The sequence below is a fragment of the Rhinolophus ferrumequinum genome, chromosome 24, assembly GCF_004115265.2.
Source record: "Rhinolophus ferrumequinum isolate MPI-CBG mRhiFer1 chromosome 24, mRhiFer1_v1.p, whole genome shotgun sequence".
NCBI lineage: Eukaryota > Metazoa > Chordata > Mammalia > Chiroptera > Rhinolophidae > Rhinolophus > Rhinolophus ferrumequinum.
In genome coordinates, this window is record NC_046307.1 from 16,694,703 (window position 1) to 16,721,811 (window position 27,109).

At 44.1% G+C, this 27,109-nt stretch overlaps 1 protein-coding gene and 1 non-coding gene across 12 annotated transcripts in view; both read right to left on the minus strand.

Moving 5' to 3' along the window:
• FGF1 (fibroblast growth factor 1) overlaps window positions 1–27,109 on the minus strand; it is a 93,637-nt gene that overhangs the window by 28,658 nt on the left and 37,870 nt on the right. The window contains exon 1 of one of the 11 annotated variants that reach the window (XM_033096061.1): window positions 2,241–2,424. The exons of the other annotated variants lie outside the window; for them this stretch is intronic. The gene's annotated coding sequence lies outside the window, so the exon portion shown is untranslated. Of the gene's footprint in view, window positions 1–2,240; window positions 2,425–27,109 lie in introns of those variants that run through there. 11 annotated transcript variants of the gene reach the window in all.
• On the minus strand, window positions 2,941–3,068 carry LOC117017160 (small nucleolar RNA SNORA36 family). Its single transcript, XR_004422032.1, has one exon. It is a non-coding gene; the product is annotated as a small nucleolar RNA SNORA36 family (small nucleolar RNA).

Consider the following 27,109-nt stretch of genomic DNA (forward strand, 5'->3'; position numbering starts at 1 on the left):
ATGCCTACACATAATCAGTGTCCTGTGGATATCCGTTGATTGAATACCAGGCCATTCCCTTCTCAGGATCCCCTAGTGGAAACATCTTATCAGGAAACCTAATCCTTAGGGATTAAGAGAAGCTAAGCAAAGAGCCTAAGTGTATTTTAATTGGGTTAAAATTAGGCTATAATATCCTACCCTTGGTTAAAAGCAAGCCCAAACCTGGTTCCCATCTTGTAGAAGATACCTCCTTCCTTCTTCAAAAGAAATATTCTGGACATTAAAGATCTAAAAGAAGGTATATCAGACCCTCCTTATCTGACCAAGAGAAAGTTTGTGGAGTCTGGAAAAAATATTCCAGGTTTTGTTACTTCTGCCAGGGAGTGTCAGGTTGGCAGGGACCCACTTTACACCCTCTGGTAAAGGAAAATTTGCCCGAAGAAAAGGAGACTGTGTTGTTCTTTCTCTTTTTCCCTTACTCCACCCTCAGTGATCTGTACCAGGTCTGAGGTAGGAATGCAGCCATAGCTGACTGGCCTGGGCTAGCATCTCAGCATGCCGCTCCCGAGCCAGTTCTGTTGCATGAGCTGAAATCTCACTTTACAAAGTTGGCAGTAAACTGTGGGTGTGACCATGGGATGGACTTGACAGTGGTGTACCGGAGACAGCTCCTACAAGTTTGTGAAAGCCAATGATTAAATATTCAGGAAGTTGGGGAGCCGGTTGTTAAACCACTAGTAGCTTGAGATCAGCCCTGGTGAGAATATTTACACCACAGAAATTGGCAAATACTATAAATCGGTTTGTTTGTTTTTTACTCTATGTCTATCCTTCGTTTCCCTTCCTATCCTTCCTCCTCCCTTCTTCTTCTTTTTTTCCCCTTTCTTTTCTCTGATAGCTGTTTTACCAGCATACAACTAAACTTGGGTTTGAGCCCTGCCTGGACATTTACTAGCAAATTACTCAGTTTCCTCATCTGTAGAATGGGGTTCCTTACCAGTAGCCACTGAACAGAGTTCTGTAAGTGGTAAATGATAATGTATATAAAGTGCTGAGCCCAGTACTTGAAAATTCATGAGCATTCAATAGATGTTTGCTTGAGTATCATCGTTTATGTATCTTATTGTTTAGTTTTGCCAATCATCTGCGCTATTGATTTAAAATTGAACAAACTTGAGTTTTCACAGTTTGAATATTTTGGCAATATTTACAAAATATTATTTCCTAAATTAGAATTTTTCATTTTCACTGATGTGTAATGATGTTCTCTTATTTGCTTGGATGCTATGATATACTAGTGGCCAGTTCTCAGTATATTTCATGCGTTTGCGTGTATTACTGTGCAGGATGACAGACAACCTAGGGTTCAATAGTCTTTCTCTTCTGTTCTTTAATTTAGGATCCTCATAATTCTGAAGAATCCCCAGTCACTGAGAATAAACCGTCCTATGGCTTCCAGAATCAAACATTATTTAAGGGAGCTCAAGACTCATGATCTCAGCATCTGCCATGGGTAGTATCCTTCAGATGTCCTGGAAATTTAAAAAAGAAAAGAAAGAAAAGGAAAAGGAAAGGGAAAAGAAAGGCCTAAAATCCCTAATCCACAATTCTAAAATGCAAAAGACTGAACACTGGAAGTGCTTTCATACCTCCAACTGTGGCAAAACCTGACCCAAAGTGTCATGAGACTGAAGCCTTTATTTATTCCACTTTGTGTTAATATTTATATAATGAGTCCAGAATTAGTAACGTGTTTGATTATAGGGTACTGTCTCAGACTGCACTGGAGTTGTTCCATAATATACAATATTTGTACCATACCACCTTTCTAAAAATACCCCAAATCCTGAATTCTGAAACATATCAAGACCCCAGGCTTTTCAGACAAGGGATTCTGGACCTAGCAAAAGTCACTGCCTTTAAGGAGATGACACTGGCCACTCCTGACTCATCAACCCATGCTTCGGATAAGAGGGGCACAGATGCTTGGACCAAGTGTAGCTGGCAGGAAGTGGGGGTGGTTATAATCCAGCTTGATCACCCAACAGCTCAATCCTAACCTTAGCTCTCACACCCTTAATGAAGAGTAGAAAATACGAGCAGACATACACATCCCCAAGGAACTCCTCCAATATTCTTTATTTCTTCCCTTGATTCTGGATGTTAAATCCTCTGCACTCTGGCTTACCTACCCCCAAAGCACTTCCCCCCACAGAGCATTATTTAATCAGAGGTCAGGAATTCTTTTCAGTGCTTACAGAAAACAGCCTCCATTCTGAGAGGAAAAACAGCGTTCTCCCTGGTTCAGTGGTGTGCTCTGTTCGGTCTGACCTTCAATGGCACACCCCAGTCCAGTGCGTCCTGCGGGTTCTCAGCCATCCTGAAGATCTGCACACGTCTTAGATGGAAATATCCTTCCTGCAGCCTGATGCTTTCAAGCCCCAGGGCTTGTAGCCAAATGCAAAGTGATTCTGCAGGGGCTCTGGCAGCCCTCCCTCTCTTTTAACCGTCTCTTACAGACTGACATGTCTCCAAAAGTCTTTTGAATCTGTTGTGCAAGTTACATTCTGTAGAACCAGCCCATTTCCCGAATTCGAGGAAGGGCATTTCTTTCATAACTTCCCACTCACAGGAACGTGGTCTGTTTGCTGAGTCTTTTTTTTTTTTTAATTCTCTTCTCACCTAGAATATTTGGCTTCTCCAAACTCAGTCTCTTGAAGTATGTGTTTGTTATCTCTTTGGAAATGCCAAGGGCTTGTCCTACTCTGTGTTTCCCAATAGCCTGCTTTGGACATACCCATAAATAATAAAATATGTCCATAAATAATAAAATAGTGACCTTTTTTTGAGCATTTACTATGTACCAGGGACAGTGCTAAGTGATTTACATACATGATTTTAATTAATCTGCAAAGAAATTCTGTTGGCAGTCATTGCTTTTCTTCCCCTTTCTTCATTTTTGTTAAGTTGGGAAGTAAATGAATAGAGTAATATATTCTAGATAATCGTCTACTCTAGCTGGTTCAATGTCCCAAAGTTTAATTAACAGAACAGGGAAGCTGCCCTGAACTGAACTCAAGGCATTGCTTTTTTTATTCCCCATTTTGCAGCTGAGGACACTGTAGCTCTGCGAGTTTAAATAATTTGTTCAAGTTCACATAGCTAAACAAATGTCAAAGCCGAGATCTGAAGGGAGGGTTTTCTGACTCCAGAGTCCATGATTTTAATTGCCAAAGAAATGTGGGAAAGAGAAGAAAACGCCCCTTGGACTGAGTGATCCTCAGCTTCTCTATTCTGTATACCCCACCGGCCTCCTGACTCATGTAGACCCGTTGACTGTGTTCTAAAGGGGATACCTGTTTTCACTGAACGGAGTCTTTGCAGGTTCCTCCTTGACACAGACCTGCCCCTTCCACGGGGACAGTGACCTCCACCAGTGCATTCCTGGTGGCTCCTGATGCTGCCCCAGATGGACCCGGCATCATGCAAGCCCATCCTGGCTTCTGTCATAGCAGAGTCACTTGCCATTGCTTATAAAAGGGCTGGGGCCAGGGCGAGAGACACTGGGGGAAGCTGAGTGAATGGTCCTACTTCCGCCTAGGTTGGAAGCACCATGAAAAAGGGAAGTTCTCACACCCTCACAGTCACAGCCCTGGGTTTTGGTTTCTGCTGTTTCATTAACTCCGTGCGTGATGAGGCAAGTCATTTATCGTTTCTGACCCTCTGCTGCCTCATCTGTACAATGAAGCTGTCAAGAGTACCAATCTCATCGTGGTGCTCTGCGGAGGGAATAGAGGAAGGCCTGGGAAGGGCCTTGCGGGCAGGGAGTGCCTAGGAAATAGACGGTATTGCTGTTAATAAGAACCTATGTTTTAGTGTGGTGATTATTTACAGTTTTACAGCACTTGGGATTTACGAAGCATTTTATGTGAGTAAACAAGCATCTCCGGATGACTGTTGTGTAGACACTACACTAAATATTTTATAATCATTTTGTATTTGCTATTCCTTCTATTACACGGGATAAGTGAGCACGTTCCCTTTTTCTTTAGCTGAGAGAACTGTGACACAGAGAGGCTAAACAGTGTATCAAAGTAAGCCTGGGGTTCAGCCAAGAATAAAATCTTCCATCCCGAGAGATCAGTGTATTGTGTCGCCCCTCTATTGGGCAGCCTCATTTCCAAGGGTCCCATGCTCTCTCAAAACATTACAAAATAAAAAGGACAAAACTCACATTTCTGCCAGACAGATGATATCCAGGCATTTCTGGAAGAACTGTTAGAAATTCCGGCGTGTGGTTTTGTGTTTTAAGGTGCTTGGATACGAAGGAGGAATGTAAACCCCAGCGGAGCTTGTTTCACATGTCAGAGTCTATTCTGGATCTTGAAAGTGGGCCACAGAGGTCCCGGCTGTGCCCCGAGAGCTACATTCCTGCAGAGGCATCCAACATCACCAGGAAGCAGGCGGGGGAGCAGGGCCCAGGATTTGCAAAAGCGACCCAGTGTATGTCACAGCCAAAGGGCAGAAAGAAAATAATCCCCGCCCCACTGCCAGCCTTCCAGTGATCGTTTTTGTAGGGCCTGTATTAGTAAGACAGTATAAACCTCATTTCCTTTTGCATTATTTCTTTTTAAGGACTTTGGCTATTGTAAGAGCTTCCTTTCACTTGCCAACTCTCTTTGATCCCACATGAAAAGTCCAAAAAGGACCATTCTCCCATTCCCACTGTTTGCCCTGTTTCAGCACACCCATTGGTTCCCATGGTCCTGTGACCATGTCATTGGTATTCCACATACAGGTCTGCACACAACCCAGCGGTCAGCAGGAACCTGGTGGGTTTTATGGGAAGGAGGTGGAGCAAGAGAACATTACCAAGGGCCCCAGGAAAGGACTGGTGTTTGATAAGGGATGAAAGAGCTTGGAAGTGAGTTAAAATTTGTATCCAAGAAGCTAAACTAAGAAATAAATCTGCCCCTGGTATGTACACATTGCAATCAAGTGGCCATTTATCAGAAAAATCACAAGGATAGGTAGGTACTGATAACCATGACGGTTTACTCATCTGTCAAATATCGCCTCTCACAGGAGGTTTCTTGAATTTTGGCAGGCAGCTCAAAGCATGGTTTGCTTTCATCCCTTCGACTCCTCAAGAATTCCTTCGTTTGTTTCTTTTTTCTAACTGACCTTTTAAAGCCATTTATATCCCCCATTGTCCACTGCTCCTCTCTCATGTTTTAGAGATCAGAGCACCACTATGTTGTGTGAGGTTGTTTGAAAAATGGAGAATGTCTATGTTATTGGCCTTTGAAAGCAGATTAGGCAACAAGAAGTAAAGAGAAACGTCAGAGCGATTTCTCTTTCCTTCTTGGCACTCGCATGTTTTTGCACATAATTCCTCTCAGCTTTCAAAGATCCTACGTTCCTCTACACCTCCTTGGCATTGTCAGGTTCAAAGGGATTCTCTGGAATCTGATACATCTAGACATTTAGATAGGCCCACTGGGTGGGGCAGACAGAAGGCAGAACATTTCGCGGTGTTTTCATGATGGGTGTATTCTTGAACCCTTGATGGTGTGAATAACTTTTCTATAGGTCTGTTCATAAATAAATAAATGGGTGCTGCTTTTCAAAATTTTCACCATAGGAGTAAGCCATTACGTAGTAAAATTTCACACTCTGTAGGGAGTTTGATTGATCTGAATTTCAGATATTCTTCTTACTACAGCATTTTCAGCAACATGACTATTAATAGCTCCCTGAGTTTAATTATGTTGGGCCCACCCTATCTAGGATAGCTCTCACTTCCCTGTCATCCCTCTCCGACCCAAATGTGTTTCTTGTACAACGCTTATGATAATTTATGGTTTCATTTATGTGTTTGTTTACTTGTTATTATCTCACTCCAACACACCACTACCACCACCACCACCACCACCACCACCACCACCACCACCATCACCATCACACCACACCATAACACACACACGTACCACCACCACCACACCACACACACACAACTGTCAGCCTCATGAGGACCCAGATCAGGTTTGTTTTGTTCACATTGTATGTCAGCATCTAGATCTGTGCCTGACGCAAAGCAATTGCTCAATACATTTTTTGGAATAAATGAATTCGAGAATTCTGTTCTCAAAAAAGCTGTTGGGTTTTAAAAAAACCTAACTTACCCAGAATGTGATATTTAAGGTAAGTTTCTTTTTTCTGCAGGTCCTTTGGAGTAGGGTGAGTAGTGTTTTTCCAAGAATAGTGTTTGCCAGGGAAGGAGTTGGAATCACTTGTTATCCATATAGGACTTCTAAGGAATAATGAGAAGCCTGCCACTTTTTTCCCCTCTCCTTTTCCCTTCTGTTGATCCGTTCTTTCTTTTTTTCCATATTTACTAAAAGCTAATGAAGTCTTATAAATGGCAGGCCTGGTAAAACATGAGTAATACTTTACTTCCCTCACAGGATTGTTATGAGGCTTATATGAGATAATTGTATTTAACAGTTCTTGGCAAAGTACCTGGCATATTAATAGCCTAATAAATGCTAGCTATTAACATTATCATCAGAATATTTATGGACCAACTAGTAGCTCAGTCTCCGGAATAAGGAGAAAGGATACCATCTAAACCACCAGGGGGCTTGTGAGGATTTATGTCATCAGCTTTCTTCCATAATATCTGTTTTCATAGCAGAGCGTTACATGGTGACCTCTTTGTTTTACAGGTGGGGAAAGTCAGTTAGCCAGGACAAGAGTGAGGAAATGAACAAAATAACAAAATTTTAAATCAAGACAGGCTCAATATTACTGATTTTTTTTCCTTTTGCCTCAGGCTCCTTATATGGATTGGTCTACCACTGTTATTGATCCTGTCTTTTTAAAAGAAATTTGATATTTTGTTCATCATGGATTTTTTTCCCCTTAAGTTTCATTTTAAAAAAAATTGCGTTAAAATATTATTTATCTTGATTTCTGAGTAAATTTTGTGCCCCAAACAAGTGCCTCCGTCTTCTTACCGTAGTCCCAGCCCTTTTAACTAGTCTAAGTTTCTCTAACCTCTCATAATCAAGCCCTTTGACTCTAGTTAAGGGTTGTCAAGTTTATGTACTTATTATTCACTGTAACGCCCAGGACAGTCCACTGTCAGCTCCTGTCTTAACTTCTGAAATAGCCCCCTCTTTTGTTCCTGCCGCCCTACCCCCAATCATTTCTATACACAAAGCCAGAGGGATTTTTTTAAAACCTATTATCAGATCGGTCACTTCTTTGCTTAAAACCTTCTGTGGCTTTCCATTTCTATAAACCCTGTGGCCTGCAAGACCCGTATGGTCAGGCCTTCTTCCCTCCTGTCACTCCCTCCCTTTGCCCACGGCATTCTAGCCACTCCTGTCTTCTCAGGGATCCTTGATCCACCGTGTTCTTCTCCACCTGGCTGCCTACATACAAATTGTTCACTTTCCCACAATGCCCTTCCCCAGTACTTTCCTTTGACTTGCTTTCTTTTCACTTTCTACTTAAGCTTTCAGATGGCAGCTGAAGCACCACTTCCTGATCTAAGTGCTGTCTCCCTCTGCCTTCGTTATTCTCTTTTGTTGCCTCCTGGTTTTTTCCTGTCCAACAGTTCCCATCACTTGTAATTAATTACATACCCATCCATGTGTTGACTTGTTTGATGTCTTTCTCCCTCACTAGACTGTAAGCTCCTGGAGGACAGAAGTCATGTTTAGTCACCATCTTCTCCCCAGCCTCTAAATGAAGCCTGGCACAGAGGAGTTGCTCAATCACTCGTTGAGTGAATGAAGGAGGGAAGCGCATGAGTGAATAAATCAATCTTCAGCTTGTAAAATCGTGACCTTAGGACCCGGCTGCACACTGAGGGACTCATTTTATGTCCCATTCTGCTCTCTGTCGTAATGACCTTTGTTCTTCTAAAGCAAGTGTTTTTCCCTTAGATTATTTTTATAGAAAAAAAATGAAGCAAATATAGAGATAATTATTGATTCTCCCTCATCAAGTCCCTGTTTCCTATCACCAACATCCTTCTGAGAGCTTGCTGCAGAATTCCTGGGAACCGCAGGAAATAGGGCCACTAACCACTTGAAATGCTCTTACAAAAATAGACCAGACTTGACCTTCTTCCTTTGGAAGGGCCTTTTTCCTCTGGGCGAATGTTACAAAGAAATTGTATCTGCCCTCAGGCACCTCTCTCTTCAGCCATCCTCCCAGCAGGATTTATCTGGGTGTCCTTGGAATCCTGTTCTGAGATTGGCACCCCGCTGTCTGGATCATCACCTGAGCAAATTGCTTACTTATGATTTCTGTGCTATCGTTTTTATATAAAAACGATAAGATGACAGATAGAAATCAAGTTCAGGGGGAGCTACTGGGATATTCTAGTGCACACGGACATTCTGTGAGGGGTAGTTTTCCGTTACCAGAGGTTCACACCACTCTCCTCCGTGTGCTGTTCTTTTGATCATTATCCCCCTTACCAAATTCCTTGCTTTTAAATTTTATTTAAATTATTGACCAGCAGTTTGATGTAAATTTAATGTCCTTATTTAAAGGAAGCTTTATTCTCTAGCACAATTGCAAAAACTTCCCCTAAGTAGAAGGTAGTCATAGAGAAATACAATGGAAGGACAGCAGTTTTGACCTCCACTTAGGTGCTGCTTCCTGCCTGCTCAGCTCTTTTGGTTACAAAGAGAGAAGAGCAATTCTTCTGGGGGAGTTGAAAACATAACTGTACCAAACCAAAGCTTTCTCCTTGAATAATCAAAATAATCGAGAGAGATGTCGAAGGGGGCTCCGTTTCTCTTTGCAGTGTTATTGTAAGTTGTCTTAGGACCACTCAGAACTTCTCTATCAACAGGGGCATATGCCCCATACTTGGGCAAAGAGAGGCTTAACATTTCGGGTCTGTTGTTTTACTGTTATATCAATTGAACAAATAAGCGGAGGGTGCAGGTCTCCTTAGAAACCCTTAAGTATAAGGGAGTGATAGAAAAATTGAAAATATAGATAAACTTTTATATTGTTTAACAATAAAAAGTTTTAAAGATTGTCCGTAGTCCTATCAGTCAGCGATAACTACAGTTAAAATTTCTATTCATAGAGAATCCAAGGTTCAAGTCTGAGAAATGTACACAGGAGAGAGACCCTGACAGCGTTTTGCTGCCGTGGGGAGGCTTGCGAGTGCCAGCTCTTTCACGTCAGACTTTCAACAGCCGCCCACCCTCAAAGTCCTGATTTAAAAAGTAAGGTTTCCTGAACCCAGTGTCTCACTGTGTTCATTATAAAAGTTATTTTGCACAAATTATAGCTAATGGTTTAGTCACGTGTTTCATTGTAGGTTTTCTTTGCATGAAATGTTAAGTCCAGAGATTTAAGTCCTCATTAAAAAACATTGATGTATTTATCTGGAAATAGTTACATCTTTGAATTCCTGAATAAGTGATTAATTATTTTCAGATTGGTAGTTGCATGACAAAAAGTTGAAACCGGCCACAGGCAAAGAATAAGACAAAAACCATAGTTATTATCTTATTATAATTGTGAGCTATTTGGGGTCAATAAAAAGGAAATTAACATGTTCAAAATATGTACACTACTTGTGATTTTCAAAAATGGCATTGTTTTCCAGTCCTGCTTTTATTATTCTATTATTTCCAAAGATTTTTCATGCAATTATTAAACAAATATATGCTAAAAAAAAAAAAAAAAAAAAAAAAAAAAAAAAAAAAAAAAAATTTCTATTCATAAAGACATAAGAATTTTACAAAGTGGAATCATATATATGTTTCTACTTTGTAAAATTTATGTATGTATATATATATAGATATATATATATAATTTATATGTATAAATAAAATTTATATATGTAAAGTTTATTTATATACAGTTTGATAATCTCATAACTTTATGAAATTTATATACATATATTTTATATATGGTTGATAATCTGCTCATTTATAACATGACTTAATACATTAGGATTTTTCCTCATTAATAAGCATAAATCTACATCTCCATTTGTAGTAGCTGCATAGGATTCCATTATATGAACATGCAAAACTGTGTTAACTAATCCCCTATCATTGGACATCTAGGTTGTGTACTGTTTGTCAGTATTACAAACAAAACTGCTGTAGTCATCCTTACACCCCATCCCATTACTTCTTAGGGAGGATTTCTGGAAATAGAATTGCTGGGGCAATGTGTATGCATTGTGTTAAGGTTTTAAAAAATTTCAGCAAGTTTGTACCTGTTATGGGCTTAAGTTCCATTTTTACTTCTTGACTTACGTGCACTTCCTTTCTGATTTATATGTCTGCTCTTTAAGGTAGAGGAAAAATTAATTTGAACGTTTTAGTCCTGCTGACTTTGATTTCAAAGGCCCCTCATAAACCAGGAGACTTGTTCCCTTTGCCTAAATCTGCTCTGAGGATGTACAGCTCCATTTGTGGGACTTCACAGCATGTGTTTCTGGGCATGTGATGAGTCTTATGCTGTTCGAGGGATGCTTTTCCAGTGGGGTGGGCCCAGGCCTTATCCAGAGTCCTGTGGGCCTGGGTTAGTGGGGAGCGGGATGCCTGAGGCAGCATTGGGTATGGGAAGCCTTGGAGCATCTTTTGTCCCTGACACTTGGGGCCACTTTACTCCTTTCCTCCCTCATATTGCAGCTCTGAAAAGCCATTCCTGACCTCTGTTCTAAGCTCACCCCTCCATGTGTCTCCAAGCATTGATGATTCTGTTTAATGCAGCAATTCCCAAAACTCTTGTAAAATCACCTGTGTTTCATATGTATCCCTTTTATCCACTGTAAATTTACAGTAAGTTCTTGAGAGGGAGACTGCGTCTCCCACTTATTAAATCGGGGCTCGTGTGCCTGGCATGGAGCATAACATGTTGAAGGTAGCCAGAAAATGCTTGCTGAAATCAGAGCCCAGTTAGTCTCCCAGACTGAAGTGAGGCTGAGCACAGCCAGATGAAAAGTGGCAGACAATTGAGACTTCTTCCTCATTTAACATTTCAAATGGTGTCTGTCCTGATATTTAAAATAAGAGACAGACAAGATACTGGGTAAGAACTTGCTGTGGTTCAGACAAACTCCTGTCATCCCTGTCTCACCCCTTAACAGATGTGTGACTGCAGGCAAGCTGCTTAGCTTCTCGGAGTCTGTTTCCTCACCAGAATGGTACCGGCTCATGGGCTTGTGGTGAAGATCAAATTCAATAAGAACATGTAAAGTGAGTAGCACAGTTCCCAGCATGTGATAAGCTCACCACAAATGGTTTTATTAATGTCTTCCATATTTTGGGAATTCACAAAATAATAAAGCCTCCCCTATTTCTCTGTGTACCGTGGGGAATGAGCTGTAAGACTGTTTGGCTTTCTCTAAAACACGCGCTGACTCCACCCTTCCAAGGAAGAGGGAAGATGGTCGCTTTGGTTATAGGCCCTTCCTTTCCCAACTCCTGAGAGCCACAGAACAAAGCGTATTAACCAAATTCTTAACCAGAACAGGATAAGACGCATCAGGTGTCCCCAGCTGATTGCTCCCCAGTTGGTGCATAAAGCTATATAATTTTTTTACCTATTCTTGTGATTGTCTTATGCCTTTTCCGTTAATTGTAAGCATCAGAAAGGCAGGGGCTGGGTGTCTTAGGGGAGGCTTGCACTGTCACCATTCAGACCAGAAACTACAGTCAGGGAGACCTGGTTCCAACGGGCTTGGCACTTACGTGCTGGGTGACTTTGGGCAAGTCACTCCACTTCCCTGCGCCTCAGTTATCTCGTCTATTGAATGGACATAGTAATACCTGGCAGGGTGGTTGGGAGAAGTGCATGAGATAATTCATGTAAAACACCAAGCACACACTAAAGAGCCAATAAAGGTGAGTGGCTGTTGTCATCACCTTGCTTCATTTCATTGCCGTCATCACCTTTCCTTGGCTCACAGCAGAGAGCCTTGCCTACGATAGGGGTCGGCTCAGTCAGTGTCAGCTTAAGTGCATAAAATGAACAGAATATACGCTTCACCCCTGCTTCCACCAGGAGGTGAAATCAACAGTCTTCATTGCTCTGCGGATCCTAACTACAGTTTGTGGGGTTTTACTTTAAACGAGGTTCTCCATGCCTGACCGTGGGGTTTCTAGGAGCAGACCTGAGTTTCTCACCTGAGCTGTACCTTATGTTCCTAGGCACAGGGCTGTATCCTGAGCTTTTGGGGGGCCTACCTGCATGGGGATCCTGTGAGGGAGCCTCCCCCAGGGTTGTGACGCAAGCTGGGCCTAGCTTGGGGCTGGCATCTGCAGGCCCAGCAAGTCTCCTAGGGATTCTGATACAGACCAGAGTGTGAGAACCCCTGATCTGGGGTAACTTTTTTTTCTACATCAAGACAGAGGAAAGGAATTCAGCCTAGAAGGGAAGGGTCAGCTTGATTATTTTTCTCCTTTTAGCAAAGTCACTGAAATGTCTCCAAATCTACTCTCCTTGTTTTCTTTAAAAGCAGTAGCCCAGGGAACACTACCCATTTTGATATGTTTATTTATTTTTCTTTCTTTCCATTACTCAAATTTCCTTTACTGAATTATTGTTTGACCCTGCTGGTGGGGAGTGGGGGGAGAAAATAAGACACAGTTTGAGGTGAAATGAGTGAAGGCTCCAGGTCCTTCTTGCCCTGTTCTGTTTTGTGAGGCTGGTGCAGGAGGCTGTCCTGTCTCTTTAGCGAGAGGTACAGGACACCAGTAGGCAAACTAACGCATGTCGACTTAATCTGGAACGTTCCACAGCTTGGTTTGCTGCTTATGGTGGCCTCTGGTGGAAAGGTCCAGATTTCTCTAAACTGAGCTAGAAACTAGTTCTGAAGAATTAACCGGTGCCCAATCACAACATAAAAGCCCATAATAAGATGAAATCAGGCCTCCAGAGTGAGGAAGGTCATGTGGCTCAGAATGTCAGTGAGGTTCTGTTATACATCTGTTTCTCTCTGCCTCTTATTTTATGGGTAAAGTTGTTCTCAGCTGTTCAAAGATCTGAATACTTATTCATTCACTTGACACGTACTTTGTGCCAGACATGAGGAATATAGTGGAGAACAAGACAGAGTCAATGAGGCTCTCCTGAAGTCCACATTCTAGTGGGGAAGGCCCACCATGAAAGGGGTTCCCAGTGAACTGAGTGTTAGAGCGGCAAAGTGTTAGAGCACCATAGGAGCCAGATAATAGGAGACTACAGAGTCTGGGAGCTGGGAAGACTTCCTGGAGAAAGGGACATTTATATTCCTAGTAAATAGGGAGAAGAGGATATCAGGAAGAGTATGTGCAAAGGTCCTGAGTCCAGAAAGAGCATATTTCATTTGGGGAACTGAAAATTGTCTACCATGGATGAGGAAAGCAGGCTGTGGCTAGAGAAGCTGGCAGAGCCAGATCATGCAGAGCCCTGTAGGCTTCTGTCTAAAGGAAAACCACTTTAGACAGGAAAGCACAACGCAGGCTGGGATGTGACATGGTCAGATTTGCATTTTTAGAATGTCAGTCTGGCTGCTGAGGAGAGAAGTATTATTGAAGAGGCAGAAGCAAGGAAAGTAGATGCAGTGGCCCAAGTAAGAAGTAGGGGGCCTTAGATCAGATGGTGGATGTGGTTATAGACCAAATGTGGGGTCCACTCTTCACAGCTTCTGGCCGGGATACCTTGGTTACATTGGCCCAGTAGCCTCTGAGAGTGACAGCAGCGTTTGGCCAGTGCATGGTACCGGGAGGAGATAAACCAAACTTGGATTTTAAAAACCCACCACCTAATACACCAGGAAATATATTTTCCAGGTGAGATAGTGCAGCTTCGGGAATGTGGAGCTTACTGCTCTTCAATAGCAGATTTGGAAATGAGGCACCATGCATCTTAATAGATGACATGTGATGCTCTGGAGTCAGAGTTCCTCTGTGCCTGACCTGCCAGGTGGGGCATTCAGGATTCTTGTCCCTGCTCTCGTCCATCCTGCCTTGACTCACCAGATGACTGGACAAGTCGTCTGTCCCTCAGCTGCATGTGTCTGACCTTATGAACTGAATTTCCGAGTCATGTTACTATACTTTATAACATCTACAAGACGGTGTCATCTCTGGGAGGTTTGAGGGCAGGTCAGACAGTCTAGAGGGGAGGGAGGGGACCAGCCGGCTCTCAAGACGCCTCCAGTCTTACTCTTCTGTGGGGCTTGGTGACACCAGAGGAGATGGCTGAGGTCATTTTCAGGGCACTTCATTCATTCACTCAACAAATTGTTATAAAGAACCGACTCTGTTCCTGGCCCCATTCTCTGATGGTAAACAAAGCACAGCAGTGATCAAAGCCTACTGAGTCCTACCCCCATGGCGCTTACACTCCAGCCCTTTCCTGAGGCGCAACCAATTTCCCCATGGCCTCCAAGCACTCCTGATCATAGTATTGACCAAGAAGGCCCAAGAGCTCCCTGGCATTGAATCCATCAGGGGCCTATGACAAGATTCGAACTTTCAGTTCGCAGATGTGCCAAGTTCGCTCTCACCTCCGCGCCTTCGAACTTGCTTTTCCCTTGGCCCGGACCTGTCTTTGACAGCATGGCACCTACCCTCTACCAACTCTCAGGATAGTCCTATTTCTCCTTCAGACTTCACCTCACATTTCCTCCGACAAGGCCTTCCTTGCCCACTGGCCCCAGGTCCAGGCCCAGCACCCCACCTGAGTGACTCTTAACCACCCTGTATTTCACTGGAGGTATTACTGAACTATTTCTCCCCCTTGACTTCACCCCATTAGGGCAGAGACCTTGTCTATGTTCTTTTAACGCCAATGTCTTGCACAGGCCCGGTACGTAATATGTGCTTAATAAATATTTGTTGAATAAATATTTGTTGAATGACAATCTGTGCCCCACTGTGCAGTGTACTGGTTTTGCTGAAAAGACACGCCTATGCTTAGAAGTCCACTCATGAAAAACAAGACTAATTTGCCAATTGCCATACTAAACCCAAGTGTATTTTTGATTTGAGTAAATCAATCTGAAATGAGTCCTATATATTTTCTAAAGCCCTACTCCTAAAACTAAGAAACAGACCAGAGAGATGAAGAGATGAGAATGAATCAGTCTATAATCACACAGAGGCAAACAAAAAAAGCAAAGCCCTTGCTTTCATTGTCTATTTTTATTCCTATACGGGGGAAAAGTAAGTTTTCAAAAAGTGAACAGTTGAATAAGAAAATCTGCAAGTGCCAATTCCTGTCTCTCTCTGCTGAAATCAGATAGTGGGTGGCTGGAGGGGGAAGGGTCAGGCGATGTCGCTGAAGAAGTGACATTGAGCTGACACCTTTGAGGATGAGCAGGTGGGGTCAGGGCTGTGTGCAGGGGCCCATGCATCCAAACCTGTTGCATCAGGTAGGGGAAATTGCGTGGTCCTCATGCTCAAGGAGCTGGCATGTTTCAGGGCAGAAACATCAGGATGCTAAACCTTCTTGTAGTTGTTAGCCCAGAGCAGGCAAGGGACTCAAAATAATCCACCAGCTGGGGGGGCCACCAGAGTTAATATAATTTATTTAAAGGACAAATGCTTCTCAGGGGCCAGTGTTGCCTCCATCCCCAGCCTGTCCTGCTCTTACCAAACCAAAATTTGTTGTTTCCTCCTGTGACACATTGGTTGGAGCTGTTGGTGGCAGTTGCTACATTCTACCTGCAATTACAGTTATTTGCATCCTCTGGTTGGCCTCCCTAGTGAATTTTCAACTCCTTGAGGACAGGGATTAGATGTTATGCACTCCCCTCCCCCACAGACACACACTCTTGCCTTACAGATAGTAAATGCTCAGGGAATATTTGTTGACATTTACTAAATGAAGTAACTAAGATTTCTGGCTATTACTTTGGAAACGTGCCTATTTAAAAGAATTTTGATTTGAGGGTCAGGAATGATAATGTTGGAGCACAGAACTCTTGCAGGAAACCTACTCCCGGATGGTTCTAGTGGAGAACATTGAATGCCTCAGGGATTTCCAGTGGTGGGTGGCAGGATAAAAGAAGGAAGTTGTGGGGGTGCAAAAAGGAGACAGGGCAATGAGGACTAACCGGCTATTTGGCTATTTTGGTTTTGGTGGTGAAAATCATTGAAAATCATCTTGAATGCTCCCTCTAAAACTATGCCACAGCTGTCCATGTTTGCTCTGAGATTTCTGCTGTCTGGTTGGTTAGTTGCTTGATTTGGGGGTTTGGTTGGGGTTTCTTATGTTTCCTCTGTCATTTCTTTCTTCGAGGGGGTTATTTTCTATATATACAGAATTTTTCATCCTGAATAATCTAGATGTATGCCGCTACAGTGTCTTTTTTTTTTTTTTTTGGTTATTATTTAATGAGTTGAATCAATGTTCAGTCTGGAATTCACATCAAATGGCAACTGAGTGTCACTGCTGAAAATGTAAACCAGTATCACATGTCACAGAAGGTAATTGTAAAAGAAAATATGATCAAAATAACCCATGTTATGAAATTTAAAAAACAGAAAGTATATAACTAAGTCTAATTTATCAGTATGTCTTATTAAGTACTTCTCAGACGTCATCCCATGATGTCATTATATAGCAGCACTTCAGCATAATATTGTTGTTTTCACAAGTGAAAAAACTGAGATTTTGAGAAATTAAGTAACTCCCAGAGTTAGGTATTCTAATCTGAATGATCATTTAAGTTTTTGTTTGTAAATGGAATATTGGAGCTCAAGGGTAAGGCTGGAGATTATGAGCTTTCAAAGTAGACCCTTATGTATTAACTGTTTCCTTTTGTAAGTGAAGAGAAAATCTAGAGAAGCATGGGCGAATGAAGCAGGAAAAAAGCAAGTGTATAAAGGAGCTCTGTACTAGGGGCTTGAGGTAGAGCATTTGCTGTTACCCCTTGGCTTCCTGGGTCACCACAGGAATGCACTTGATAGTGACATTGCCTCAGTTCAAGATGAGGAATCAGTAAGAAAAAGGGTTACGTGGAGACATGGAAAGAAAGAGAGGAACCAGGTGCTTTGCTTTCCTCTTGGCTGTAACTTACTAACAAAATTCAAGTTCGTTTTCCTTTGTCCCCTTGGACTGGGGGTAAAAGTACTACTGGAGGCCTGAAGGGATAGTTCTTTGGGGCCTTTTCGGGGTCAGAAAACTCACCTCCAAGCAACTTGGTTTACGTCAGCAAATCCAGCTGCGTTGTGCAAGCACTTGACTAGCCCCTGAGCCCCAACGCAAAACAGATGTCTGGACAACACAGAGAGAACACATGGGGCTCCCGAACTTGTTTTGATGAATTGGGAAAATGACAGGAGATGGGTGGCACTGGATGTGCCAAGAGTTGAAAATAGCAGTGACCAAATAGACCTAACTTTGTGCTGGCTTGAGTCGTGTGGGCTCCGAGAGGAGGCGCTCAGAGCCAGACTACATTCCTGCCTGAGAAAGTCAAAGCGCTGTGTGCGTTGGACTGTGGGGTTTGAACTGCCTTTGACCGGGGATGTGGAAAGAGATGGAGTCCCCTAGGCCAGAGGAGGGGAAGTGGGATCGGAACCAGGATTCCACTTGGCGCTCTGTCCTAGAAACTGCTTTTCTCCTTTTTGTCTGCGTAACATTGTTGACTGTCATTCATAATGTAGACTGTGGAATTAATCTCTCCTAATAAAGAAATGGTTACCTGATGAGGGTAATCATATGTTAAGCATTTTCAGGTAACACTTACCAGCTAGAAATATTAATAAATACTGAAAAACCAAGGCGTCCTTAAAGAGCTGGGCACGTATACTATATCGAGTGCACCTCAGAAAGCTCCCATGTCTTCTGCCTGCTCATTTGAATGAACCAGCTTGCATTCCATATCATCCTGTACTCTACGGATGTTCATTTAGTAGATTTGCAAAATCAAATATGTGAAAATATTCTCTCTTGAGGAAAGCAATAAAATCAAGACAATAATAATTACTTAAGATATTAAGAACTGTGATTTTAAAAGACAATACCTATATACATATGCCTTAGAAAGAGACTACAAATTACACACATGCACACACACACATTCCCCACCGCCCCCAAATGTGACAACAGCCATCATTGGGTGGTAAGGTTACGATGATTTTTTGTTTCCTTTTTCTTTTTCCATAGATCCCCCCCCTTTTTTTTTTACAAGTAGCAAGTGTTGTTTTATAGTCTGAGAAAGTTTTATTTAAGAAATCCATTAAAAAATACTACATATACCTCTTGCATCACTCTAAGGGTCAGTACCCTGAGTTAATGCTAAAAGTTTTGCACTTAAGGCTCCCTCGAGGAAAACAGGCCTTTTCCTCCCTCAGATAAAAATGGGAAATTTCTTAGTAAGGAGCAATAGCTGACGTTAAGTTCAAAATGGTACCCATGGAAGCAATAATAGCTAAGGGATTAGGCTTCCAGTCCCTTTTTACGTCCTTAGCATGGGGAAAAAAATGTTTTCTCTTTCTCTGATAACTATTTTTTCTTCTGTTCCTCACTTCTTTATGTCTTCTGTCATCAGACTCTCAGTTACAGTAAAATAGAGCTACATTTGCATCCCAGCTCCACAATTCGCAAACCATGGGATCTTAGCCAAGTCGTTTATAATCTTTGTGCCTCCATCTGTTCGTCTGTAAACTAACAGGCTTATTATGAGGATTAAATGAAATAATGCATGTAAGCATATGTTAGCACAGCGATAAAGGTTGGCCACTATCATTATCCCGTTGACTTATCCCAGTCGTCTTTCCCCACTATGATGCAGAGAACATTTTTCTCATTTGTCTGGGCTCTGTCATCTCAAGGCATATACCAAGAACTGTGCCTTCCAGGAAGGCCTCAGGATCACTGACATGAAAGACAAGTCTTAAAACGCAGTTCCTACTTACCTGCTGGCACACAGCTTGCTTCTCCACAGAGGCTTTGGAGTCCTTGGTTGAGCAGCCAACCTCAGCCACCGAGGAAACCCCTGAGAGCCTGGCTGCCTGCCCCAGCGCTGCTTACCTCTGTAAGTCAGCACTCGCTTTAAGCTGCTCCTTTTGGTTTCTCTGACTCAGAATATCTTAGGTCATCCTAAGGCAGTCTTCTCCTCCCCATCTTCTCCACTTCCACCTGCTGTCCTCCAAATTTGTCATCCTTTTGACTGCCCATCATCTGAAGTCTCATCTGTTATTTGAGGGATACTCCCCCCACCACACACACACGCACGCACACACACACACACACACACGCGCGCACACACACGCAGCTCTTAGTCTGGCTGGATCATTCCTGCAGTGATGCTGGGCCAGTCTGCCTTCCCAGTGAGTCAGTGGGCAACCCCAGGTCCTCAAAATTCTCTTTCTGCTTATATCAGTCAAAGTCAATTTTGGTTGTTTATAATTAAGAAGCCCAGCCAGCTCTTACGTGTCCTTCATACCTACTTTGGCAGACATCCTTCAGCTGTTGGGTCCCCGAACTCCCTGAGCTTCCCATGTCATATCATTTATTGCACTCGACTGGTTATAACATTTTATTATAATTGCTTATCCTCCCCGAGACTGTTAGCTTCCTAAAGCTGTCTAGATCACTGCAGTATCTTCATCATGGATCACAGTGCCTGGCGCATAGTAGGCCCTCTGCAAGTGCCAAATGAATGAACAAGCCATTAAACTTTACTACCTAGGAGGGGACCAGAACAAGCCCAGTAGTCCTACTTGGAGAACCAGCTAGCTTGCCAGCTTTCTGATAACCTGGCACCATTTCTAGTCTGATTCCAGGGAAACCAGATTTCCTTTAGGCTTTGGCAAGGAACAGAGTATTCCAACAGCATCCTGAGTGGGAGGGTGTGATGCTGGCCACGTCTTGAAGTGGGTGAGTAATCCCCCCGGCAGCACTTAGCTTTAAACCCTGGCTTATTACGTGGCCATCTCCCGAAGCTCCCGGCTTAAAACGGAAAGTGACATTACTCACAGTGAAGGGCAGACAATAAAACAACATTTAGGTGGGGCCCGACACAATGGAGTGAGTATTCCCTGATGATGATGAGAACATCTCCGCTCGGAGTGCTCGCCGCCCTGGCAGACACATCAGTCATAGCAGGGCTTTTGAACGACACCTCCGAATTAGCTCATCACCCAGTACCTCGCTCTTTGGGGGTGTTGAAAGACACCGAGTTTCTTACCCTCCAGCCGGCATGGTGGTAGGAAATGTCCCTGAATCAATATCAGAAGGTGGTGTAAAATAGTGGCTATGAATATAGGCTTGGACATCTAACAGGCCTGGGTCTTGTACGTAGTAGCTCTGTCACCCCAAGTAAGTTACTTAACCTCTCTGATCCTCAAGTTTCTCGTATGTAAAATGGGTTAAATCATAGTTCCTAGTACAAGGTCATGGGAAAAGGAAATCAGACAGTCTGTATAAAGCCCTTGTCACGATGCCTGGCGTGTAACCAACACTCAACAGGTGACAGGTGCTGGTAGTGCTAAGTGTTGTGCTTTTCCCAGCTTGCTCTAATCGCCTCCATTGTTTCTCTCTCCTTTATGTTTATATGGATGCTCCTCAACTTACGATGGGGTTACATCCTGATAAACCCATTGTAAGTTGAGACTATCATAAGTGAAAAATGCATTTAACACATCTAACCTACCGAACATCATAGCTTAGCCTGGCCTACCTTGAACATGCTCAGAGCACTCGCCTTTCCATTAGCCTGCAGTTGGGCAAAAGAGTCTAATATAATACTATAGAGTATCGGTTGTGTGCCCGCGGGACTGCGTGGCAGGCGGGGAGCTGTGGCTCCCGCTTCTGCCTGGCATTGCTCGAGAGCATTGTACAGCATTTCACTAGCCTGGGACAAGATCAAAAATCAAAATTCGAAGTATGGTTTTTACTGAGTGTATCACCTTTCAGCATCTTAAAGTCAAAAAATCATAAGTGGAACCATCGTTAAGTCAGGGACTGTCTGTATTACTCTGTTAATCACACTCAGCCTTTATACCTCTCTTCTTCTAGGAGTCATCCTTTCCCTCTCACACCCTTCTGAGCTGAGGTCACATCCCGGCCTCCATCCAGGTCTCTACTCTCCATTTCTTTCTCATCTTTCTCTCAGTTTCTAGGTGTCTGCGAACTTGTGTATCAAGACCCCACTACCCAAAGTCTGACCTGTCATTGTCTCTTCCTCGATGCAGAGTCTATGACCTGGTACCCGGTGACACAAAATGCACTAGAATAAATCCATCCAATTTTAATAAAGCCTTATGGGCATAAGGTCATAAAATGAGCAGGGCTCAACACCAGTTTTCGGTGCCCTAGCATGACGTACACGCACCAGCAGCAAAGTGGACCAAAGTCCAGTCTTCTCACAGTTTGGCATGGAGCCGCCGTGGTGATGGTTACACAGCACCTCTTTTCTTAGGAAAGCATATTCTACCCGCTTTTCTAGTAATAGGCTTCTTTAATGAGTTCACCTTAGATGGTTACATGCACTACTGTTTAGAGATAAACAATGACATACAGGTCTCGGGCTCTGACCCAGAGACTCAGCAATCAGTAGTCCCTCCAGGGTTAAGAAAACTTCCCACCTTTGACCACTGGTGAATAGATTAACCTCAGGCTGTCACCTCAGGACCTGTTCTAGTCATTCATTTATTCAAACATATTTAATTAATAGCCTTTTATGTGCGGGGCATGTTTCTGGGTATCATGCAAGATAAGGTAAAAGAATGGGATGCAAGCCCTGCCCTCCAGGAACTTAGAGCCCACAGGAGAGGTGAATACTCAGGAGATAACTCATGGAAGATGGGGTGGGGATAGGACGAACGTTACAAGTTTTAATGGGAGGTCCCAGGAGGCGCAAATCAGGGATGCTGGAGACACTGGGGAAGAGGGGTTACTTGAGATGGTTTGTCTATAAGATGAGGGCCCCAAAAGGCAAAGATTGGCAAGTACACTGGGCAGAGGACAACCGCACGGGCAAGGAAGAGAGTCGGGAAAACGCACGGTGAGAATAGGAAACAGGACACTTTGAGTGAAGGATGGTTCATATATAATGAATTCACGGGGGAGGGAGGTAAGGCTGGAAAGAGAATTTATAGCCAGATCTTATAACACACTTCCTGCTCAACATCTCCACACGGATGTCCAATAATTATTTTAAACTTAAGATGACCCGGACAGAACTATTGATGCCTTCTGCCCAATTCCCTAGCTTTTCTGTCTCATCTATTTCAAATCATAGTAAATGTCCCCAGGGCCTCAGCCTCCAGAGTAGTCATTCTTTCTTTCTCTCTCTCTCCTTCACCTAGCCCCACTCAATTCACCAGCAAGTTCTATTAGTTCTGTCTCCTAAACACATCCTCAGTCTGACCTCCACTGTCTTCTCCATTACTACCATTATATTCCAAGCCACCATCGTTTCTTACCTGCCTCCTTGTTTCATTCTTGCCCTTCTACAGCAGATTGCTTGAAGTAGGTCGTACTCCTTGCTTGCTTCACACCTGGTGGCTCCCTGTTGCTCTATGACAGGAAGACTGTCCTACAGGCTCATGGTCGGCCTCCAGCCTCTCCCTGGCCTCATCCCACATGGCTCCTCCCTCACTCATGGTGTCCCACCTACACCACTGGCCTTCCTGCTCACCCTTGAACTTGCCAAGCATGGTCCTATCACAGCATATTTGCACCGCTCTCGCCTCTGCCTGCAGCACTGTTCCCTCAACCTGAAATGCTCCTCTTTCCTTAGACCCTTGTGTGTCCACCTCCTCACGGCCCATAGCTCAGCTCAGATGTCACCTCTGCAGAAGGATGTTCTCTGACCATCCTAACTAAAGCTGACCCTTCTCAGTTTTTCTCTATCACAGTTGAACTGTGACTTTTCCTTTATGACACTTACCCTAAATGCTCTGCAATGTTTGCTTATTTTTCAGTTTTATCACCACCGCTTCCGCTAACACGTCAGCTCCATAAGGACCTTGTTTTACTTATTGCCATCTCTTTTGTCCTTCGCATGGTCCTAGGGCAACAGGAATGCAATTCCTGACCTAGAGAATAGAAATCTCTCTAGCATTTTGCTGCACAAAGTGGGGGTCCAGCAGCATAGGCGTCACTCAGGTACTTCTTAGAAATGCAGAATCTCAGGCCCCATCCCAGTCTTAGAAAACCGGAACCTGCAGTTTGCGAGATGCCCTAGGTGACTCGTATGCGTATTAAATTTCAGAAGCACTGACCTAGCAGAAATACAGAATTCCTGAGGGGTCAATGCTTTGGAATCGGCAGGTTGACTCGGCTCTCTCTGCAGAACATGGAGGTGGACATGTCCCTCAGACAGTTGGATGTGTGGTTCTGAAGCCACAGGAAGAGAACTCAGGAGGAAATGAGTGTCTTCCCAGAAAGGCTCCTTGAGGTTGGAATCCAGGGGCTTGGGGAGGTCATCAATGGAGAGAAGAGAAGAAGACAGAATTGGTGGGCCTGAGGGAGCCCCAGTTTGGACGTAAGAGAAGGGGAGCTGAGATGAAGATGTAAGAAAAGAGACATAAACAATGCTTATGAAAATCAGAGCAGGAGCAAAGGTCAAGAAAGGGGTGACCCAAAGTGTCAGATTCTGCAGAAAAGTCAAGAAACATAAAGACCAAAAAATGACCATTGAGTTCTGCCCCCAGGGATGGGTGGATGGGGGGAGATGAGAGAGGAAGGGAAGGGAGAAAAGGCTTGAGTCAGTGATGGGAATCCCTTCATCTTTTCACTCAGCCTCCCAAGCCCCACCATCTGGCAACCATCAATTTGTTCTCTGTACCGATGAGTCTGTTTCTGTTTTGCTTGTTCATTTATTCTGTTCTTCATACAAGTGAAATCATGTGGTATTTGTCTTTCTCTGTCTGACTTATTTCACTTCTAGGTCCATCCATGTTGTTGCAAATGGTAAGATTTCATTCTTTTTTATGGCTGAGTAATATTCCACTGTATACAGGTACCACCTCTTCTTTATCCAGTTGTCTATTGATGGGCACTTAGGTTGTTTCCATATCTTGGCTGTTGTAAATAACGCTGCAACGGACATAGGGGTGCATATATCTTTTTGAATTAGTGTTTTGGATTTCTTCGGAGAAGTATCTAGAAGCGGGATTGCTGGGTCACATGGGGATTTCCTATGTTGTTGGGGTGGGGTGTTCAGTCAGAAGGGTCAGCATTTTAAACTATAAGTGTGAACACATAGCTGAACAGGCAAACTCACTCCTAGCAGGCACACCGCCCGTGATCCCTGCTGAGGAGCTGAGTGTGTGTTAGTGGGGGCGGCCGTACAGCGGTGTCCATACCTCCTCCCCACAAACGGGGAGGCCAGAGGGCCAGAGGCAGAAGGGAAGCTGCCACGAGGGGTGGGCATTGCCTGTAGACCAAGGAACACATAAAGATCACCCACAGGTACCCGCGTCCTTTCTGTGACTTACTTCAGCCCACCCGAGCCTGAATCTATCACAGACGGGAGTGGGCAAGGCCCCTGGCTCTGAGTTCAGACACAGCCAGATCTGAGTCCCCGCTCTGCCTCTTGGAGCTGTGTCACTTCATCTTTTTTTGTTGTTTGTTTTACATGAATAGACAATTTTTTTTAAAGCAGTTCTAGGTTCATAGATAAATTAAGAGAAAGGTATAGAGATTTCCCATAGGCCTCCTCCCCGATATGTACACAGCCTCCCCCATTATCAACACCCCCACCAGGTTGGTACATTTAGTACAACTGACCAACCTACACTGACATCACAAGCACCCAAATCCATAGTTTACATTAGGGCTCACTCTTGGTGGTGTATCTTCTAAGGGTTTGAATGAATGTATAACGACACGTACCCGCCATTGTAGTACCAGACAGTTTACTGCCCTCAAATCCTCTTTGCTCCCTTATCCATCCTGGCTCTCCCCAGCCCCTGGAAACCACTGCTCTTTTTACTCCCTCCGTAGTTTTGCCTTTTCTAGAATGTCATCTAGTTGGACTCATACCGTATGTAGCCTTTTCAGATTGTCTTTTTTCACTTAGTCATATGCATGTACGTTTCCTCCATGCCTTTTTGATAACACATTTATTCTTATCCCTGAATACTATTCCCTCATGTGGACATGTAACCTTTTTTCAGCCCCAGTCTCCTGTGCTGTAATACAGGGGTAAGGGGTAGCACAGAGTGGGACAATTTGTGATAATGGTCATTGTGAATGTGGATTAAGTGTTCCGTTCCTGGCGCTCTTCTTCTTTTCTTTTAAAATTATGTATATAATTTTTAAAGATTTTTTATTGGGGAATATTGGGAAATAGTGTGTTTTTCCTGGACCCATCGGCTCTATATCAAGTCGTTGTTTTTAATCTAGTGGTGGAGGGTGCAGCTCACTGGCCCATGTGGGAATCGAACCGGCGACCTTGGTGTTATGAGCAGTGCGCTCTAACCACTGAGGCACCCGGCCACCCCAGGCGCTCTTCTAAATGCCTTTTGCTGCACCACCTCATCCAGTCCTTCCTTTGCCCTGTGATGTAGGTACAGTGGATCCCCCTGTTTTACAGAGAAAGAATCTGAAGTCCGGGAGGTTAAATAATTGCTCAAGGCCACAGATCCAGGGAGGGATCGGTCTGGGGTTCAAACTCAGACATTTTGACTCTGGGTCTTGGTGTCGGGGCTACCCAACCAGGAAGCTTCTCAACAGTGTCTGACACATAGCAAAAACATGTTACCAAGTATCACCTCTTACTGTGGTTAGTATCTTTGAAGTAGAGCCCTTTCAATTGCAAGGTCAGGAGTCTTTTCAAACGAGAAATGTTAGGCACTGAGAAGTTCCGACAGAACCTAGTGCCACGCCAGAAGTGAGTTGTAGAACTGGAACTAAGAGCTGTGGGTAATGGAGGCTCTGAGTTGATCGGAAGAGAATACTGACTGATTTTCTTTACGCTAACATTTATTTAGCACTTAGTAGGTAGTTTATCCCATTCAATGCTATGGCCATCACTTTAGGAAACAGAAGTGCCCCAGCCGCGCCACCCCTGCTCCCCCTACTCCCTTGGAGCTTCTCCCATGTTGCCTGTCCCTGCCCCAGCTCCCTGCTCCCCAGGTCAGCCATGGGCCAACGTCTGCAGCCCGGGCACATGTCCCAGCATAGAAGCAGCCCAGGAGCCGCTGGGCTTGCGCAGTGTGTAGCCTGAGGTGTGGGTGCCCTGGCAGCTGGCTGCAGCCTGTTTTCATCATCCTGGTGGCGGTTCACACCAGTCCCCACGCGGGCGGCCTCGGCCTGCGCACACCTGCTCGCTCCCTGTCCCCTCCACTTCCTTCTGCCCTGGATTTCCAGACAGAGTCAAAAATGGGTTCACATCAAATAAGATTTGTTTTCCTCCAGTGTAATTTTCCATTTATAGACAGGCTTCTCTCGGGAGGCGCTGTCCTCCTTCCTCTGTCTCGTTTTTTTCTGGGTATTTGGGGCTACACTCTTGGTGGTTGTTTTTGAGCCCTGTGGTCAGCAGCCCAGCCAGCCATTCATTTTAGAATGTCTCCAGAAAGCCAGTGGTTACTCGTACAGGAGTGTATGCTAATTGCTGTGGCCTCTGAGACCTCTATGGAGCGGTGCCCACATAGGCAGTGTGAAGTGTTAAAAAGAAATATCTGACCTAGGCCAGCAGGGTCCTCATTCGTAGGCTCATCCTGGTGAGGTGAGGAGGATGAAAATTATAGCAGGAATAGCAGCCGATACACACAGTGCCTCCTCTAAGTGCTAAAAGCAATTAACTTATCCCTATGAGGTAGACGCTGCTCGGATCCCTTTCACACAGACAGGAAATGAGCACACAAAGTGAAGGCCATGGCTGACCACGCCCTAAATGGGATCTGGCCCTGCTGACCTGTCTGGCCCAGTCCCCCCACTCTCCCCTCCAGTCCTGTGTTCTGGCCCCAGCTTTGCTTTGGTCCCTTGAATACACTCTGTGACTTCCTGCCACAGTTCCTTTGCACATGTTCTCCCCCTGCCTGGACCTCTGTTCCTTCAACTCTACAGCTAATTCGTCCTGACCACCTTTCAGATCTCGACAGTGATTTCAAGGATGCCCTCCTGGACCTCCTGGCCAGATGCCCCATTGACGCTCAGATGGCGCCACCTGCTTCTCCTCCAT